The following is a 22156-nucleotide window of genomic DNA, read 5'->3' as shown; positions in this document are numbered from 1 at the left end:
GGGGTGGCCCCGCGATTCATTAAGGTGAAACTCGTCGAGTAAAGGGGGAGGAATACTCGACGTGTAGTAAGGGGATTTCAGAGGGTTTGTGAAAACGTCTAGAATCGACGAGTCGCCATGGTACTCGCCAAGTCCGGTCAGAGTTGACCGTTGACCGTTGACCAGAGTTGACCTGTGTTGACTTCTTATGGATAGTCAACCTTAGAGATATAAAGTGTTAATTAGAAACATATAACGATATAGGAGGATTAGAGCTCGGAGGATCGAGCACGAGGATTTCCAGGATTCGTGAGATACCGAGATACGCGAGGTGAGTCTTCTCACTATACTATATTACCTTGAGTAGGTAACCAGAGTTATGTGATAGAGTATTTGTATGCTATGTATGTTATGTGTTGTACTGCATTATTTCTATGTGATTTATGTAGTGCATCTTTATCAGAGCTAGAACCTGAGGGTTCACAGAGTTTGGGTGCACGGACCCACAGAGTTATAGCCTCGAGTGGCTAATATGTGTTATATGTGATATTTTAGGGAACTCACTAAGCCTTGTGCTTACAGTGTTTGATGTTATTGTTTCAGGTACTAGTGACGACCGCGGGAAGGCGCCGGCTTGATCCGTACACACACTCGGAGTTTTTACATTGTGATCTTGGGATTTTGTATTAACCTATATTGGATAATTAATATGGTTGTTTGATGAATATTAATCGAATTATGTTTTATAAGAAAATTGAAAAATTTTGTTTTGAAATTTACGGTGTTACAGTTAACACAAGGATCAAAATTGATATGAAACTTTGCCAAAAGAAATCTTTTTGCACTTACTTGGGAAAATACTTTGTAAAAGGCTTCAGCTTCATCATAAGGTTGTTGTAGGAGATCATACACCAGTCTCTAAATAACCACCCTTTTCAAGGATGCATCAGCAGGTGGAAACCAATCCGTATTTAGCTGAGTCACATATTCACAAACAACAGCTCACTTATATTATTAATTTTTACATAAATGGTCCCTGTCCTTACAAAGTGGACACTTTTTGTGATTTTAAATGGATTAAAATTAATCGGGGCTTGCTCCAAGAAAGATATGTACAGAGAGACAGATAACATGTAACAAGGGTGAAGGGGTAGTTTGGAAATTTACCAATTCATATTGACCATGTCCACATCTACAGCAGCACCACAGGATGGAATTGGGCATCTCAAAGTCAAACATCCAGGACCATCATTATTAGATCTGCTAATGTAAGCTACCATCTTCATAGAAGTTAACCAAATCGAACAGAAAACAAAGAAATCGACACCAGGCAACAATGTCTTAGAACCAACTCATCATCGAATCATTGACACTTTGGAATTCAAGCTCCAAAACATGTATTTCATGTTATTTGTTTCTGCCAATGCCTTGTTAGATTCCATGAGTGACTGAAACAAGGATTAGTATAAAAATGTTATAATCATAAGTCAATTAGATCCTAAGATTGTGACGAACAAAAACACAACATTTTAATGGGGAAAAGAAGAGTAGAAATCAATAAATAATTATTCAATATTCATAAAAGTAAATGCTATTAGAATCGTAAAGAACAAATGGTAATGAAAACACTAACAGTTGAATGATTATGTGGTTTATTCTTTTCTGACTGTTGATGCTTTAAGATTGTCCAATCAAATACGTAATCAAAATCAAATCCTGAAATAAATAGAACATCATATTAATCAAAAAACAATATCATGATTTAAACATCAGATACAATGTTATACAAATTTTACAGCATAAATGTGGTTGAATTTCTATAATATTGTATTATATGAATAAAGGATATACCTTCTCGCATAAAACCTGTCAAACAAATTGAAAATGATTTTCATAGTCCACTAAAACAATTTAAATATGACAGTTATTTTAGCAATAGCCAACTATCCCTATAAAAAAAGTTATTTTTTGTATATTGTTTCACAAATACCTCAATAGGAGTCGATACTTTCTTTTCACATATTTTGTCATATTTTTGCTTCTTTGTTGCACCTTTTAGACACTGCCATGGAAGACTACAAAAAAATAAATAAAAACAAGAAGCTCATTTTTTTTAGATTTCACAACATACTCAATTAAAATATTTAAGCACATACATTCCTCTCAAAAAGTACAAGAAAACATAGCCCAAAGACTCCAAGTCATCACGCCAGCTTTGTTCTGAATTTATAAAAAAAGAAAATATTGTATAAGAGAAAATGCAAATAAAAATATCAAATTGTAAAAAGATTTATGCAGAAATGATTGCATACCAATTCCCAAATGGGTATTACAACTAGCATAACATGCAGTCCCTGTCAAGTTTTTGTTTTCTCTGTATAGATATGTATGGTAAGAAAATATATATAAGAACCAATAAAATATAGGAAAAACCACAACAACATACAAAAAGAAGGATATGAACACAATAATAACAGACAATCATACTTGTAGGGAATATGGCAACTTGTGGTGGGATCACGGTATCTTTTAGCAAGTCCAAAATCAATAACATAGACCTGATAAAAACAATCTGTGAAGTTAGTAGATAGTCTATAAGCATACATCATAATATTCACTATAAAGCCACATCACATAAGGTTGTATTTTAGGATATATATATAACAGTGGAAATTACCTGATTTGCTTTCCTGCTTAGACCCATGAGAAAATTATCTGGTTTCAAGTCTCTATGCAGAAATCCTTTAGCTTGCATCAGTTCTATTCTTGTAAGCTGTGGAAATATTATTGCAAACTAAAATTTAGAACTAAATTGACTGGTGCAGACTATTTATTATCCAAAAGTTATGGATGAAAGGAAATTAAAGCATATCTTTAAAGATTTTACCATTTGATCAGCTAACATTAAAACTGTCTTCAACGAGAATGTTCTTCCACAATAGACAAATAGATACTCAAGACTAGGCCCAAGAAGGTCAAGAACAAGCACATTGTCTTGAACATCAACCCCAGACCAATGGATGCCAGCAATTCCAACTACAGGATATGAAAGTAAGAAGTAGAATTAGAGAACATGTTGTATATAAGTATATAGTTGTGCTTAAGCAAAGCAAATGTTACATTAACTTACCTATTCACTGGAGATAATTGTATAGTTTGGCTTCATAAAGCAATTGTGGGTGCTTGGTTTGCCTATTTTCCTACAAAAAAAGAGTAAAATTTGATTGCTCATTAGCTAAATGCTGATTACTAAATATTTTTAAAAAGTATGAAGAAAAATATATGTGGGCTATCGAGCATATTAGGTTTATTGATACAGGTTTAAATCACATAGGGGTCTTCACTATGTATGGATTTTATCCACCCATTAGTAGACATCAAGTGACAAAGCATGAGAGAACCAAAAAGAAATTTGAAAGTGACACTATTCCACATGATGCCATATTGTGCACAAATGTAGGTTCTGAACGACATGCCATCATGCTTCCATAGAAAATATGTGCATGGTGGCTTTTATATCAGCAATACTAGACAACACATCCTATTGTATTTTACCCTCTTCATCATACTATCTCACATATACCAACAAAATTTCAGTTCCAACTCCTCAGTGTCAGTAGCCTTTTCTGTTTGGTTAGTAATCGAAGTATCACATGGCTATAATACCAATTGTTAGGTCTACTCTCATCAATTTGATGGTGAGTTGCATCAAATTACACGTTTCCTTGTACCGAATTGAGGTTTATACAGGTATAAATTAGCACATTAAACACCAAAAACGACATCTTAAATGAGCAAATTTATAATCATAAAAGACAAGAACCCCTTGTCTCATGGTAAAGACAATCTATATACAAGTCATTAATGATTATCCTAAGAGACTTTTTAATAACGATAGAAAGATTTATATACATCTTAGGTTCAAAAAAGTTGAGGAATTAAGTGGATCCACCTTTGGGAAGAAGAGTCTTTTACACGGGGTTTAGGGTTATGCTAAAAGAAAACATAAGCAAAAAAGTAAAGTGGACCCACCTTTGGGAAGAACTTTTCAAAGATTGTCCGATAGTAGTACCCTTCTTTTTTCGTAGGGGTGTTTTCGGGATAAAAAAAAGTTGTATTTGTTAGCATTGAATCAGTAACCTGCAAAAATAATTGTCTTAGGGTCGGTCATTGTTTTCTTTTTCATCAGATGAAATCTTGAATGTCTGATTGTATGAATAGAACAAAGACTCTTTCTTGACATCATAAACCATTTGAACAAGAGTAAATTAATGAGTATTTTACCCTTTTTTCTTAGATGTGATGCTGAATAACAATTAAGAAATGACTGAATGACATGTTGGTTTGCATGATCCTTCAAACCATCAATCCACCTATATCCGACTCCATCACTGAATTGTTCCTTTTGTCTGTACAAAATGTGCTGGAGAAGAGACAAAAGCCACCCTTATTTTTTGTAATCTTTTAAATGAAATAATTGGAGTCATCGTTCTAATTTTTGAACACTTCTTTTTCTCTATATGGCGTTTGAATATGAAATTTCATATCAGTCCCTTTGTTCAGTTACTAAAACTGCAGGAGAAAACTATTAAAAATACAATTTATTGAACAAACTCAGGGACCAGAAAGTAATTTACTCAAAGATAGATACCTTTGGCAAATCACCTCTTTCAGTGCATCAATTCCTTCCTGATAAAAAAATTAACCTTAACAAGTTTTTCAATTGTGTTTTACATTTTGTCACTGCTCAAAATCCATATTTTGATATCGGCTTCAACAAGTTTTTCAATGCATTATCGTACACCTTTTGGAATTTAGAGTATGTGATCATGTGTTATACCCGTTTATCTATAATTCTTCAGAATTAGAACAACCATGATTAACTAATTCTTTGAAACAAGAATATTCATCCCAAACACCGTTCTATATGAATATCAAAATGTGAAAACAATGGATAAAAAGACAAGAATTTGAGAAAAGTAAACCATTGGATTCTCTTTCCCTTCTGATTCTTTCATCTCCATATAGTTTTGGTTTAACATGCTTAAAGTATAACACATAAAAATAGAAACCAACCATAAATTCTTGAGAAGCTCATTTTAGACAAAGAAAATGCTTAAAGTATAACATATAAAAACAGAAACCAACCATGAATTCTTGAAAAGCTCGTTTTAGACAAAGAAAGCAAGACATGGGTATATTTTTGAGAAAATACCAATAGTGGGTGCTAGACTCCTAAAACATTCGAGAAAAATCAACAAACATTTTTAAAAATTAGGTTTTTAATAGACCCTTTCAGCTACATCTTCAACTGAAAGGAGTTTGAGTACATCGGACCTTTATTTACAGCCACACACAACTAAAAGTCTGACCCTATAAAGTCGAACTTCAAAATTACAAGTGAATCGATCAGACACAAACTTAATAACAAAAACCCATAAATGGATAACAAAAGAAAATGCAAGACTATGGGCGATTTTATAACTGAAATCGAGCCTATATGTAGAATGAAACCTACCAAACTGAAAAGGAGAACTACAAATGACAAAAGCACTCATCTCGAGTCGGTCAATGGTGGTGGCGTTTAGGAAGTTAGTGGTGAGATAGAGAGAGAGAGAGGGATTTAATGAAAAAGGTGAAGAAGCAATGATGGAAAACTGAAAAAGGAGAGTAGGAACATCAGTTGTATCAAAGGACAAAGGTATGGGGCAAAACGTGGCATGAGAGAAATGAATACAACTCATCTAATTGATGAGTAACCCATTCCAAATTTACTCATCATGTATTGGAAAATTAAACAAAACCTACAGTCAATACCTGAGAAGGAAGGACAAATGATTTACCTGAGAAGGAAGGACGAATGGATTTCCAGCGCGGTGATAACCTTTCATATGTATTAACCCAAGTTGCTTCGGCTGGTACATCAAGAGAATTCTCGAAAGGTAACAAAAGGTGATGAGTGCATCAGATCGATTGTCGATAAGGTTAAATGTTGATTCAAACCCTAGAAATCGCTCCAAAAGGGTCAACGATGGGAGGCGGAAATGATTTTCAATGTAAGATAGAGGAGGTTGCTTCGAGCCCTAGAAATCACACGACATCGAGAATAATGAAGAAGCTAAGTGGGGTGTTTGAGAGTGATGTATGTACGTTCTTGTTATGGATGCGTAACTGAGAGGCATCGTGCTTGAAGGTGGTTGCAATCAACATTTATTTTTGGTAGACAATAGGTGAAGCGATGAGTTCAATCGATGTTTTTAGAGTGAAATTGGAGATTAGAGAGTTGAAGAGGAGAGAATCATAGAAGCATGAAGTATGGATTGAGATTTTAGGGTTCAATGGTGGTGGTAATGGATTATGGTTTGCAGAGAAAATGGAGTGAGGGAAAGAAGGGAGATAGATTGAGTTTTTAGGGTTTAGTGGTGCATTCTTCATGTTTCTTCTCTTTTCGTCTCTGTCTCGGAGGGAGACTAGGGCTTGAAATTTCTTTATCTTCAGAGCGACACTAGAGCAGATATCCAATGAGATTAACAAGTAAGGTCAGGAGTAGAGGAGAAGCAGATCGGAGAGGAGGGAGAGGGGAAAATCGATTAAAGATGAAAGATAGAAAGAAGGTAGAAAAGACAAGGCGGGTTTTCAAAAAAAATTTGGATTTCATTTACGCCACTATTACTAAACGCGTGTTCATTAAAATTATAAACCGACACTTATAGAGGAAGCACATTTAAAATACAGCGCCCTTCGTGTTTTTAATTTTTTTTTTCTTATAACACTAATTTAAGGGCACGTGATAATGCGTGACCTAAACTCTTAAATTTTTTGAAGAGATGACACTTTTTTAATGTCACTCTCTTTTGCGTAACATAAATAAATGAGTGTCGTGGTTTGCACGTCGTTAAAGGGTCTTTTTCTTGTAGTGAGATGATTCAACGTGTGAATGAGTCAAAGGAGGAAATATGGTTGAAGAACTTCATTGTAGACCTTGGAGTTGTGCCATCCATAAAGGAGTCCATGGAGATTTTATGTGATAATGAAGGAATGGTTGCCTTAACCAAGGAACCAAGGGATCACGGTAGATCCAGACATATTGACAGAAAATACCATTTCATTATACATCGGGTAGAAGAGAGACTCCCCATAGTGAAGAGGGTATTGTCGGAAGATAACCCAACAGATCCCCTTACAAAGTGATTGAGCAGGGTTAAGCACTTACAACACACTAGGAGCATTAGGCTAAAGGACGATATGAGTTTAGATTAGATAGATAGGAAACGTGTAATAGATAATTTGTAATTGAAATTTGATATAAATGAAGGTGTATTATTTATGGGTAAAGTTACTATCTTGTGTTGATCATTTATCTATTGTTTCAATTTTGCATGTTTTGACATCCTAAATAATGAGATTATTCAAACAGTCCACAGTCGCTCATATGTTGGAAGTAGATATGAAAGAATATTGTCATGAATTTGTTTGTAGATTGTCTAAAAGGTTTTAGGCATAGAAATAGTTTGTTGCAGATTTCATGAGTGCTTATGAATTTTGATTTGAGCATTGGAATAAACCCGTGTTTGCTGGTATCACTTCCTGGAATTTTATCTCGAGTGATAGCAAAGCGATAATATCTTATAGTCTTCAAACTTAGAGATATGGTTATTGTTTGCTGGTTGGTTATGCATTGATGATGTGTAAACACATTAGTAACTTGATGTTATAAAACACATTGTTGTGCATGATTTAATTAGTAAATAGTGAAGGCATATGAGTCAAAGTTAATCTGTTCCTTTTATTCTAAGAGGATACATGTGATATATTGGCCACTCGATGATTTGGTTTGACTTATGTGTCGGGCCTGGTCAGAGCAAAGTTGATGTGTTCAACTAAGTTCTATTTCAAACAAATCAGAGATGGAGGAACAAGATGTTGGACAATAAGTATGTTCCATGTGATTGTCAGCATGATATCTAGAACAGAGGACTATACGATCCCTTATCTTAAGGACAAGTTACTGATCAGAGTTGATAGTGGCGTATAAGAGCTATGATTGGTAATCGGATCTGAAGTCATATGTGAGATATAGTTACTAGACTTATCCAAGTGGGAGACTGTTGGAATAGTATCTAAGCCTGTAATTATATTTGGTATGTACTTGACCTGGTTGTGCATGGTTATTTTGGGTTGCCTTCACCAAAGCAACTTGACAAGGTAATTTAATGAGAGAGAGGATATTATGATATATTAATATATTATAAGAATAATGTATTAAAGGAGAAATCATATTATTTTATTATATTATTTAATTGATATTGGTCATAAATTAATTAGGAATTAATTTGGTGACTAAAAGAGATTAATTAAATAAAGGGGCTTAAACTGCCAAATGTGTGATAGTTGAGTTTTGGGTTGGGAAACCTAATGGATCAAAGGGGGAACGAAATTATGATGGAGATCCATCATAATTTCGTCCATAGGCCCTATTATAGAAGGTTCCATGGGCTGCTTGGTGATTAAGTTGTCCATTAGGGTTTTGGCTGAAACCCTAGCAACCTATAGTATAAATAGAGACCCATGTATGCAATTTTCGGCCACTTGATCCCAAGAGATACCTAGGGACGATTTTAGCATTCTCTCTCCTCTCTCATAAGTTTCCTTCTTGCTTATAGTGTTTGTAAGCCATTAGAGGAGTTACACTTGTGACTCTAAGCTCAAAAATCAAGAAGAATCAAGCCATTTGAAAGATGTAATCATCTAGATCTGTTCTTATTATGATAATTTCGAATTGTTTATGCTAGATCTAGGGTTACAACTCTTGGATGAATTGCATGTATAGTAGAGAAACCTAGATCCAAGCTTTAGAGTTTTTCATGAGCACATAGGATGTTCTTTTGTATAAAACCTATCACTTAACTCATGCATGGATAGAAAGAAAGGATCATGATTGAATTTTTATGACTTCATGCACTAAAAAACGTCTGAAAAGGCAACTCCTAAGGTCTAAAGTAGTTCATACCCATCTGGACCAAGAATATTGGACAAAAAAAGGACATAAACCTAAAGCTAACCAGATCTAACAGGAGATTCATCAAGTCATGAACTTTATACCTCTTGGAGAATGCTTAAGAAGTGCAATCCTAGATCCAAAATGCTTAAAGCTTTCCAAGAAACACCACCAACTTCTTATTCCTTCAAAATCAGCAAAAAAAACACACTTTTTAGCTTTTAAGGCACAAATATGGGGTTAGGGTTTCAAGGGAGTTGTTTGGATAAATGGAGGTTACGAATGGAAGAGGTTTATGGAGGTTAAGGTGTTTAAATAGGGCTTAAAACCCTGAATTTAGGGTTCTCACACTGGTCGAGTACGCACTGCGTACTCCTTATCTACGCCCCATATAATTCATTAATCCTCATTACGCCCTGTGTAACTATAAATTACGCCGTGCATAATCAAAATCCCCCATTTTCTACTTCATCTTCAAAAAACCATAACTTCTTCATTTCAACTCACTTTTCAGCGTTCTTTATATGAACGGGAAGGTCTTGAAGAGTCCCACAATCATATCTAATTACTTTTGACTTAAAACATACTGAACTAAAATTCTGACAGTTTCAATAATAAAGTTGTTGAACTTAAATACTTTTTCAGTTCCTGGAAGGCATCTTCATGTTATTTGTTCTACTCGAATATTATGTTCTTCTTTAAGATGTCATAGAAAGGTTTACAACTCTATGAGGAGTTAATCTCATCGGAGATCACTTGTGGTCGCGGGAGTTCATCTCATCGGAGATCTCTTGCGGTGTTTTGGGTTGGGCCTTGGTGGTCCTTGGTTCAGCCAACAAAGGGAATTGTGGAGTTCTTGGCGGTCATCTCGGGGCCTTTCTCGTCGGGTTTTTGGAAGGGCAGTTGGGGACTCATTTGGAGCCCCAAAGCTGGTGAATCTCTAGTGCCCTCAGGATTGGTCAGGGTAACTCAGGAGGAGGAGGTAAGGATTTCTTAGGATGCTTTTGAAGGTGAGTCATCTTCTGTATTCTTTGGGTTGTATCGGGATTGGTATTGTATTGGAACTTTGCTGGGTTGGGCAAGTTATATCTCGGGTTGACTTTCTGCTATTTTCTGGGTTATCGAGGGTCATTATATGCCATTCAGCATGCCAATAGTCTTCCGTAAAGCTTCAAATGGTGTATATTGTTGAGTGGGTTCAGCGTGTCCCGTTGTTGTTTCGGGTCTTTGTCGGGATCAGTTCAGGTGTATGGCTTGGAGGATCTTGGTTCAAGGCTAGCGGGATAGTTCTCCAGTGAAGTCAAGGTTCAGTGGTTCTATTGTCTGATCGGGTGTGATCGGCGGTTGCCTATGCTTTTTAAGTGGTTATAATTGGGAATTTAGAGGCCTTCAGTTGAAATTCAGGTCCTCTTGAGATTCGTTTGATCCGTGTCTGGAGGACCATTATGCGTGTGTTATTCATTCTATGATCAGGTACGGTTGTCCCTGGTTGAGCCGATTTGGGTTATGCTTGGTTTCGAAATCAGTGGATGGTAGTTTTGTGACATCCCCATTTTCACGGCCAGAAAAGACCGATGTTGTTTATGCTTTATAAAAATCAGAGTACTTCTTTTCATAAGAATGTTGCGGAATTTGTTCCCAGAAAAATACGATAAATACGTTATCAAAACATTTTCGAATAAACGTATTTTATTCATTTTAAAACGTTTAGGATGTCATTGTCAATACAGGAACATAAGCATAAATGCAACTTACATTTATTTACACTAGTGATCTACATCTCTTTAATATCTCAGTGTAATTTCACTTCATATCGACACATGTGATATAAATAAGCTGGAGTGGGTCAGGTTGTGAAACCTGGTGAGTACATAGGGTTTTCAACCCACAATAATATAATTATTATGTTTAATCATCAAACAATTAACCCAATTAACCATCCTCATTATCTTCTTTATTCCTAAGTACCCTCCCTAAGGATTTATCCCAAAGGTCGTCTCCTACATCATATTTTACCTCTCATCTTCTTACATCGCATCTCCTTATATGTTTGTTCCTAAGGACATTCCCTAAGGATCATCGCCTAGACAGTATTGATTCAGGGATTACTCCCTCAATATGTGCCCACCAAGGGTTAGGGTATCATCGCATGAATATGTAGTTACAACATCTCCTGAACTCGTAATTCATAGTAAGGGGGTTAGAGTATCATCGCATGAATACGTAGTTACAACATCGCCTGAACTCGTAATTCATCACCTACAGGTTATGAGCCTGATGGTGTTTCCACGGGGTTGTCTATAATAGTCTGTGGTCGCCATCTATACTCTGGTAGATGACTACATCTCCAAATTATCGGACAAGGTTATAATATATTTCATCCTACATCACTGATTCATCATCATCTATCTATCCTCACCTAATTATCATCACCTATCTCTTATCATTTTATTTCGCATCAACTATTTCATCTACCCATGTTTTACCCAACACATTTTGTAGATATAAAATATGTATACAGTTTAAAACATGTATAAAAATCTTTCACCGAGCACAGACAACAAGTATTCAGACAGTATACACACATAGCACATAATTTATAAAATACTTCATATCTATGTGTAAGATGAAAGGGACCATGCACTCACCTGATTAGGTGGTGAGTCGGCACTTGGACAGCACTTCGTTACTCTTAAAACAATTTCCTCAACAAAACCTAGTATCAATATGACTAGGGTTTAGTCTGACGTTAACCGCGACTAATTAAATAGTCTAGCTATTATTATTATTATATAAGCGTTAAATAATACTCAATATAACTCATAATAATAGCCCAAATACTTATTATAAGGTCCTAATAACATTACTATATTAAAACATAAGCTAGACTAAAGATAGGGTATGCATAGCTCACTTACAGCGAGTTTTCTCGAAAACCGGGCATCGCTGGAGCAGTGTTTCCGAGCCGAAAGGCTCTTTTCTCGGGGCTTCCTTTGGGTGCTAGGGGGTTTACCTAGGCTTTAGGGGGCTTAAGGTAGGCTAGAGAGAGTGTAGAGAGAGAAAGAAGTGGGGAAAGGTGTGAGAAATGAGAGAAACCCGACACTTTTATTTATAGGGTGAAATCCTGACGAACTCGCCGAGTAGGAGGACCTACTCGCCGAGTTGGTGCCACGTTTCATCATCTGATGGCTTTCCTTGGAGAGAAAGCAATGGCGTGATCGCACCACGTCGCCCAATATCGTGTATCAGACTTCAAACTTCGAAAAATCATAACTCTCGCATACGAGCTTCGTTTTTGACGTTCTCTTTTTCAACGCGTAGGTAAAATCAAGATCTACAACTTTCATTTAGACTCCATCGGCTAATTCTCGACCGATCTCAAATTTAACAGTATGAGGCATTTAAATTGTTAAATGTCCGCGAAGAATTCGTAACTTCTTCATACGGAATCCGCATTCATCTATCTTTTTACCATTGAGTTCATATTAATGATATCTTCAACTCTCATTTAGGTCGCGTAAGCCAAAAACCGCTCGAACTAAAATTCGAGTTTCAGATCGTGCACTGTTAAGCCGAATCTTAGAAAAATCATAACTTCCTCATACGAAGTCAGATTTGCGCGTTCTTTTTTTGTATGTTCTCGGTTTAACATATACTAAAACTTTTGTTTAGATTGCTAAGGATAAAATTTGCTTCATCGTAAATTTACTATTTACGCTTCCTCGTGTCATGCCGGTTTTGCCGCAAAACTTCCACGGGTCATAACTTCTTCGTTATAAATCAGATTTCGGCGTTCTGTATATGTACGGAAACCTTGATACATATTCTAAAATTTGGTTAAGACTATTTATTATAAATAATCTTTTTCCGAAAAGTCGTTTTCGACACTTATTGCCTCTAAATTGACTAGCCCGGATCTGCGAGCGTTACAAGTGTGAACCCTAAGTAAGGAAGAACTTGGTTTCTCAGGTTGAGTATCAGTTAGAGAAGGATTTGTTAGTTGGTGGTTTGGGTTGTTGATTTCAGATTGTTGGGCAGATATTGATTGGCGAATCATTTCTAGAAGCGGGTATGTTCAGCTCCAAGTGGGTTTGTGGTTCTAGGTCTAGGTGCCCTAGAGCATTGGTCGTTGAGTTCATCTTTCAGTGGTAATTCTCCAAAAGATTCAAGAAGTGATGGTTAAAGACCAAGGAATGTGTCAGCCTATCATCAACTTATGTATGTCTTATATCCCCTTGACCTCAAGTATGTGTACCCTCTTCTGGGGAGTCAAACTTTGGTTTATAGCGGGCTCAGGTTCTTGGTAGTATTCGCAAAGCCTCTGGGAGCTAAATGCATATTGGTGGAATCTGTTCATTCTATATAAAAGTATGAGGTCTTATTCTGATAGTTCATGGGGGTGTTAATGGGTTGTGGGCCCAGAAATCTTGATTGCTCATTTCTCCTGCATGTGGTACTTTCGGTATTGGCATTGAAGGAATTCGAGACATCTCTCAATCAGCTGGTTTAGATAAAGGGAGAAGTAAGGGTTGTGGGGAGTATCATTCAAGTATCAAAATATCTTTATGGAAAGTATGTGTATTATTTCCAGTGGTTCGCAAGTTGTTGTTAAGGTTTTGATTTTTCGATTTAGGAATTGGTTAGGAAGTTGCAAGTCATAAAGTCCTTTATGATTGTCTCGAGTAGTTGCCCACGTAGGGGTACATCTGAGCCGATAAGAGTTGGTTGTATTGAGGAGAATCTATTCTGATCATCTTTGAGCATCAAGGCAGTGGTTGGTAATGGCATAGCAAGGGTCAAGGGTATTATTGTTTTGTTTTGGGTGAAGTTTGCGGTCGATATGTTTTGAGGATCAACTTTTTGTGTACCTGATAGTTTCCCCAGTCAGGGACCGGGGGTAGCTTCCAATGAATGCTCATTAGCTTTAAGTTCAATTCTTAGAAAGAATATGAGTGGCCAATTATAGGGGGATTTTATGGAAACTCGCGTTTGGAATTGCGAGTATATTCGTGTAAGGTATGGGCTCAGGAAGTTGTAGATTGAGAAATAATTGTATGTCAAGGCATCATCTGGAGGATCCATGATTGTTCCACCTATATGAAGGTCGGGCAAGTGATGAGGTTTCACCATTTTTGCAGCAGCATGTCGGTCCGCTGGGTAAGGAAATCTATATCTTGTATATCTTTTGTGTTCATGGGATTAATATCTTCAGGGGCTGGATAGATGGTTTGATGAGTGAGTGTCATGGAGTTAGTCCTGGTTCAGTTTGGGTGGTCGGTCAGGGACTCATACCAATTCGAGACTTCAGGTTTCAGAAAATGTAAGATGGGATTCTACAAGGGTCTGTGAATTCAGTATCTTCGAGTGGGAGTTTCTGTTGGGTCCAGTTACCTTGGGAAGGAAACTTTTTGTTCGAGGTTGTAATTGTGTCCGACAAGATATAGGGACTGTCGGGAATGTTAAGGAATGATTTCGAGGATGAAATCGAAATTAAGTAAGGGAGAGTTGTAACAACCGGTTTCGAATCACTTCATTTCAGGGTTGCGTCCAGATCATTAGTTATCTTAGGGCTTGGGAACTTGGGGAAGGAAGGATTTAGCCCTTTTGGATGAGGGTGTTAAAGTCTAGGTGATCCGAGTGGTAGATGGTGTTTCGAAACCCAAGGCCATAATTGTAATTTATTATCTCGATCCTTTAATGAATTTTGAGTTCTTGTTCAGGAAGTTTTAAGGATATGATGGGTTTCTACAAGTGTGGGATTCTCGTCACCTTTCTATGGATATAAAGTTCGTTGGAAACCAACTTAGATCGAGGAAGTTATGACCCTTGGAATATTTAGGGTTTTGAAAGGAACCTTAGTACGTGGGGCATACCAAGAAGTGTATGCAGGGCGTAATGCGAAGTTGGGTGTAAGGTGCGAAGCCTCGTACATTTTGGGTACGAGGAGTACGTTGGGCATACGAGGTTAGGTTGAAACCCCCTAATTTTTCATGTTGTGCCATGTAAAATCTTAATGATATTCCATTTTGTTCATTTCTAAGTCAGCGTCCATGCTCTAAAACCCTAACTCGAACCTCTACTCCATGTTTGGTGGTTAGGAAGCACTTGGGAGATTTAGGGAAGATTTTGTGGGTTTAGAAGAAGAAGGGGGAAGAATTGAAGACTTGTTGTTTGAGGGAAAGCTTCAAGATCCAACATTTGCACCTCCTTTTGGTTGCTTAGGAGGTATAAAGTCTTAATATTGCCTTTTCATTTCATAGATCTTATCCATGGATCATTTTTGGTCATTTTGACCAAATTGGTTGATGATTGGAAGTCTAATTCGTTTGAGCAGCTTGAAGTTGTAGATCTAGTCATATCATGGGTTCCGTGGACAAAAAATTGAAAACTTTATGGTGGTTTTGGGTCCATGCATGTATTATGTCAAGTATTAAGCTCCTTTGAGCTCTAGAGTCCTATTTAGCCATGCATGCACATAAAGTTGGCAACTTTATGTGATTAATCACCTTGGGGAACTCAGATCTAAGTTTGGAACCAAGTTTTAATGGATTAAGTGCTTAAATTGGAAAAAGGGATTTGGGCTGGTGAGTACGATGGGTGTACAAGCATGGACGTTGCGTGTACAAGCCTCCCAAGCAGTATGTTGTGCGTACAGGCTGATTATGCACCATTTACTCAGCAGACTTGGGCCTTCTGGCATTTTGGGCTTTGGTTTTGGTTGGGTCGTGTTGGGCCATGTTGGATCGTCTGGAAATTCACTGTTGGGCTGTTTTTGTTTTGTTGGGTCTCCTTGGGCAAAGGCCTATGAAAGGAATTAGGCTCAATTTGGAAAATTAGGCCATATTTGGGCCTTTGTCATCTAGTTTAGGCCTTGTCCTTGGACCAAGATTGTGGAAGGGTAAAAATGTATTTTACCCTAAATAGGACTCATAGTATGGGTCAATGGCTAGATATTTGAAAGACCCCAACTTTTGTATTTATGAAAGAGCCAAACTTTCATACTATTTCAAAAGATTTCTTAAGTTACTTCCTCAAAACATGCTACATGCATATTTATAAAACAATATTTTATATTGATAAAGTGATCACAAAGGATTGGATACAAACCGACTAAGTTTTATTACATTTCATGTCTACCCAAGAATCTACTATTCATATACATACATGAACATGAAAAATATAGAGAAATACTATTAACTATTCTAAATCTTTCAGCAGTATAAAGTTATATTGGAATACTCATCACCTGCAATTGTTAAATATTGAGAGGAATAAGCGATAACGCTTAGTGAATCCAATAAAGATACAATATAATCTTATGCCTTACATATACCAATATGACAGAAGCAGAAGGGAACAAGAAGACATATGTGAAATCATGTGACAAGCGTTCATATCAATCAAAGACTTTATTCAAAGATATACTTTTCAATGAGACATAATGATTTCAATACTTGATATGCATCAATAAAGCTTTGGCCCAATTGGCATAGAATACATATAATTTCTGATTAACATTTTGGTAGATTTCAGGCTTATAGCCCTGTCTAACCATTTGTCAATACCATATAATAAAGTTCATTCTCTTACGGAGTCATGCTCTACATGGTCAGAAGCTACATACCATTCTTATCTAACCTTCTTCCAATGCCATAGAATAGAAGTCATTCTCTTAAGGAGATATGCTCTACATGGCCAGAGGCTACGTACCAGTACCAATGTGAATCTAAGTCCTTTCACTGATCACATGGTCAAAGGTATTATAATTGCTATAAACATAGCGAATAAAATAACACGGGAGAATAACTCATAGCAATAACATTGAGAAGCATATAGCACATATAACACATAACATACAATTGTTCCTATATATTGAACTCACCTTAAGTTAACCAGGGATTAAAATAGTAATTTGGACAGCATTTCGGCTTTAAATATGACTTTCTATGTTGAAAACCGGGAGCTTAATTGAAAATCGGGCTCTGTGAAGGTATGGCTTCAAAACCAAAAAGATAAAATTTTCGGGCTTCTCGGGGGTCTCGGGACGTGTTTTGGGTGCTAAAATTGATATCGGGGCTTCGGGAAAAGTCAAAATAAAGAAAATATGGAAAAAGGGGCCAAAAATGGCAATTTTTAAAAGTTAGTCGGCAAGGTTCGCAGCCCCTATATATAGGGCCGAGGCCGAAGTCGGTTTGGGAGGGAAGCAAGCAGCTCGGTGGCGTCAGCAGCGAGGGGAAGGTGGCGCGAGAAGCGAAGGCTACGAGGCCTGCTGCGAGGCTCGGATGGAAGGTGACGAAGCAGCTCGGTGGCTCGGCTTGCAGGTAAGCACGCGTCGGATCAGGATTGGCTCGCACATCGGTCCACTCAGCATGCGACACGTGATGCTTCTCGGATCGGCCACGTCTCCGGTGACGCTGCTGCTTCGTGCGAAGTGGCGTGGCAGCGATGAGGGTCTCCGGTGGCTGTACTGTTCATGCGAAATTCTCGGATTTCGAGCCTCGAACTTCTAAAATCCATAACTTTCGCATACGAGCTCCGTTTTTGACGTTCTTTATATGCACGCGTAGCTAAAATTACACTCTACAACTTTCGTTTAGACTTCCTCTGCTAATTTTGACTTTATTTTTAATATTGTTATTTTTAACAGACTGGGACAGGATAATCCGTTAAAAATTCATAACTTCTTCATCTGACATCCGTTTTCGTCAGACTTTTTACCGTTGTACTACAAATGACGAGACCTTCGATTCTCATTTAGGATGTATCGGTAAAATATCGCTCGATCTAAAATTCGAGTTTTTAGTTGTCTACTGCTAAGTTGAACCTTCGAAAAATCATAAATTCCTCATACGAAGTCAGATTTTGGCGTTCTTTTTATCGAAATTATCGTTTTAACAAATACTACGACTTTCATTTAGATTACTAAGGCTAAAAAGTAGTTTATCAAAAACTCACTTTTTACGTCATTAGGCACCGTGCCAGTTTTGTCGCGGATCTTCGGTTGGTCATAACTTCTTCGTTATAACTCGGATTTCGACGAGGTTTTCGCCTACAAGTTTCTAACGAGATAATTTACAACATAAAATAATAGAATTTTACTTATTTCAAATTTTATATTTTTGCTAAATTTCACTATTTGGCTATTAATTGGAATCTCATAAGACTTCTAATATTTTATGAGTGATTTTAAACATAGTTTTACTTCATTTCTAGTAAAAACTAGCTGTTAGAACTCAAAACTCAATTTTATTCACTTTGAATAATAACAATACACAACTTCAGAACATGTATGTTACAATATTGATGGATTGTCTTTTGGTAGCTTGGGAGCATGTAAGTTATAGCGGATTTGTCACTAGAGATTATGCATAGAATCAGCTATGGAAGGGGTGTTGCCTTGATATTGGCAGTTCGAGGATCTCGCAGTCAGCAACCAGGGATCGTCTTTATGGTTTGGTAGTGCGAGGTGAGTCTTCTTCTGGTGTTCATGAGTCGAAGGCACCAATGGCGTCTCACTAATATATATATATATATATATATATATATATATATATATGTGTGTGTGTGTGTGTGTGTGTGTATGTGTGTGTATATGTGTGTAGGATGATAGTTGTCTCTGTAACTCTTGCATGTTTGTATGAGCTGTGTGGTAGATTAATCTGTATTTGTGAGGACCAGCTAGGTCTAGCTGTTACCAATGTATGCTAGTTGTCTTTGTGACTCTTGCATGATTGTATGAGGTATGAGTTGTATGGTGGAATAGTTGTACTTGTAAGGACGAGCTGGGTCTAGTTGTTATTATTGTGTGTTAGTTGTCTCTGTGACACTTGCATGTTTGTATGAGTTGTATGGTAGAATAGCTACATGTGTGAAGACCCATTGGGTCTGACTGTTATTATTATGTTATGTTGTTATATGTAACCAAGACTGCTAATAGTCTCCAGTGATGATCGCGTACCTCTCTTGCCTCGCACTTTGATGGTACCTGTCCATCAAATATTGATGCATCTCGTAGGTGTAGTAGTCCACGTAGGACTTTTGGAGTTCAGCATTCATGGTCGCGAGCATGATGCAATGGAATTTCGTGGCATCACGCTCGTGGGTTTCAAAGGCAGTGATCTCCTCGGGAGTAGCAGTGTTCATGTTAACCTCCTTGAGCTCTTTGTCGAGGACATATTCTTTGTCCTTGTAACGAGTGACCATGCGAATGTTCATGATCCAATCGTTGAAGTTGGATCCATCAAAGATCACTCTTCCACACAAATTCATGAGTGAGAAAGAGCCAGTCGGGTTTTAACCAGAAGCGTTTGTGTTTGGAGTAGACATCTGAAAAAGAAAAGACACAAGTTTTGATTGGATAAAGAATCCCCAATTAAACACACAAAATGAGAAATTAGGGCTAGGATCCAACAACATTATTCACAATTGAGAAGAGGGATGCCGTAAATGTATTGAAACTCCTAGATCTTTTGAGAGTCATTGAACTTTACAATGGCATGTTTAAATCTCGATTTGCCCTTTAAGTTTGTAACTAGGATACCGAGGATCACAAACAATGTGTGAATAACCATGCAAATGTACTTGGTACCCTCAACGTTACAGTCACCTAATCAATGTGTCGGTTAGCCACATACACTCCATTGATCTATGACAAACATCGAGTCACCCTTGTTAATGCCAAATTAATGTGTCGGTTAACCACACACGCTCCACTAACGATTTGACAAGGATACAAAGTGTAATTTCATAGAATAACATCATTTCACATTTTACCTAAAGTAACTAAGAGTGAGAATTTTATAAAAACAATTAGTTACTTTAATAAATTCATCATACTTATTAATGAAGTAGTCACCTATCCTACCCGTTCGGCTAACGACCCTCCACCAATCATGGAAGCGGTGGGTGAGAGTGGACACCCAATAAATGGCCATTTTATATGTCATAACCTTATACCCCCCCCCCTTCTTATAGATCGGCTTCGTGAATGAAGCCTACTAACGCTAAGACTAGCCATATTCTTATACATATACAATAATTAATCTTTTAATATTAATATAGTATAAGGTTTGAATTTTAACTTTTAAAACTCTAGGGTTTTAGAATTTAAACATTTTATAATTTAAACTTTTAATCAAAAATTTAAATTCCAAAACTTGAGGGCAAGTTTTGAAAATTTTCAAAACATTTTATATCAAATTTGAAAAATAATTAACTAATCATATTATTAACACTTATCACAAAATTTGACCTAATCCTTAACAAGATAATTCAAATCAATTTACAAATAATCAATCTTTATCTTATAAAACAAGTAGTTATCTTAAATTGACAATTATTCATTAATTTGATTTGGATATTAATTACCATAACAAAAAAAATCTGATTTTTAATTTGAAAAAACATTTTATGGCAAGTATCCAAAACAAAGTAAGGCATAATTTTCGTAATCCAGCAAACAGTTGTACTCACGTCGTGACTTACTCTGGTCACGTCGTGAGTCTGGTATAATTCAGAAAATGAATTTTAATAGCCAAGAACAATAAGTGTTGCATCAAATACATTAGAATAAACATCCTAGTCTCTGATACCACTGATGGGTTTTGAGCATAACAACATTCCTATGGTGTTCATGCAAACCCTAATGCTTGGATCTAATTTTTCTAATTGTACATGCATAATTGTCCAAGACTTCCATGGCCCAATTCTAGCATACAACAAAACTAATTTAATATCAAAATGAACAAGTTAGATGATTACCTTGATTGTTGATTTTAGATCTTGAAGCTTTAAAAACCTTAGCACCCCAAATGTTGTGCCTTTAATGAATAACAAACACCAAAACAATTCGGATGAAGCAAGAGAGAGAGGGGGGATGGAAAATTCGGCTCCAAAGACTCTAGGGTTAGGTGTGTAGCCAAATTCCCATGCATAAGGGGTCTTTATATAGGTGTAGGATTAGGGTTTTAGTCATTATCCTTATCTGGTTACTTAGCCACCAAGCAGCCTAAAAGATAATTCTAGAACCCCTTGCCTTGGACGAATTCTAAGGCCTTAATCCCTAGATTTTGTCCACCCTATATACTAGGGTTTCCTCACCCAACTTTTCAACTATCACATAATTACAAGTTCAGTCCCCTTAATTCAATTAACCTCTTTTGACCACAAAATTAATTCTTGATCAATGTTAATTAAACAAATATGATTTCTCCTTTAATATATTATTCTTAGAATATATTAATAAACCATAATAAACTCTTTCTCTATTAATCATCCAGTCAAGTTGCTTTGGTGAAGGCAACCCAAAAGGACCATGCAACAACCGGGTCAAGTACATACCCAAATATAGTTATGGACTTAGACACTAATCCAACACTATGTTCTACATTTAACTACAAAAGTAAAGCATGTTGGTCAGTGAAAGTACAACTATCAATATGGGTGATCTACTAATAACATGGAAGCATTGGTGGGCCCTTGAGCTACTAGAAGGCAAGAGATTAAGAACAACGAAGTTCAGTCCATGAAGGAAACTAAATCTAAATTTGGTTTTTCATAAACCTTGTTTTATGATTGTAGGCTGGAAATGATAGATTCACATGGATAGGAACGTATGCATCATGAATCTAAGTCGTAAAGGTTTGGCTCTAACACGTGAAAATGATTATGAGGAAATACTACCGCTAAGATTTTAGGATCTGATAAAGATTAATACGGATATTGCTTGTATTAATTGCATTCTAAAATTCACAATATGATTACAGCATCCATCTTCATATTTCGAATTGTGAGGAATAACAATGAATTGTTTAAACTTTCAGGAGATATATTTATCACGTCTTGAAAGAGTTTAAACACATACATTATCCAGATAAAATACATAAGCTTAAGAAGCCTAATTAGAGGCTTGATGAAGCATCCCGAAATAGGAATTTGTACTTTCATGAGAAAGTCAAAAGGTATTGATTTCTAGAACTCCAATTGATTTTTGAGTACGTGTCCAAGCTAGTGGGAGCATAATTATTATGTTGGTATTGCATGTTGATAATATTGTTCCTAGGGAACAATGTCTCTAATTTGCAAGTTGCAAAAGTTGGGAACGGTTTCGCTATAGCTGACTTAAGGGAGAGGGCACTCTTACTTAATTACGAATCTAAAGGTTTAGATTGTATAGTTTAA

The 22156-nt window shown here is 36.6% G+C and overlaps 2 long non-coding RNA genes across 2 annotated transcripts; both read right to left on the bottom strand.

The window, feature by feature from the left end:
• Positions 1-834: 834 nt before the first annotated feature.
• Positions 835-2350, bottom strand: LOC145017583 (uncharacterized). The gene is made up of 6 exons (XR_013666578.1): positions 2292-2350; positions 2136-2199; positions 1970-2054; positions 1613-1695; positions 1026-1427; positions 835-954 (listed from the first exon to the last, which is right to left on the bottom strand). It is a non-coding gene; the product is annotated as an uncharacterized LOC145017583 (long non-coding RNA).
• Positions 2351-2663: 313 nt separating this feature from the next.
• LOC145017584 (uncharacterized) lies at positions 2664-4493 on the bottom strand. The gene is made up of 5 exons (XR_013666579.1): positions 4264-4493; positions 4012-4119; positions 3110-3179; positions 2867-3015; positions 2664-2752 (listed from the first exon to the last, which is right to left on the bottom strand). It is a non-coding gene; the product is annotated as an uncharacterized LOC145017584 (long non-coding RNA).
• Positions 4494-22156: the final 17663 nt, after the last annotated feature.

The sequence above is a fragment of the Lactuca saligna genome, chromosome 9 (genome assembly GCF_052625555.1).
Source record: "Lactuca saligna cultivar CGN05327 chromosome 9, ASM5262555v1, whole genome shotgun sequence".
Lineage (NCBI taxonomy): Eukaryota > Viridiplantae > Streptophyta > Magnoliopsida > Asterales > Asteraceae > Lactuca > Lactuca saligna.
Note: the sequence above shows the minus strand (reverse complement) of the source record. Positions and strands in the feature narration are given on the sequence as shown.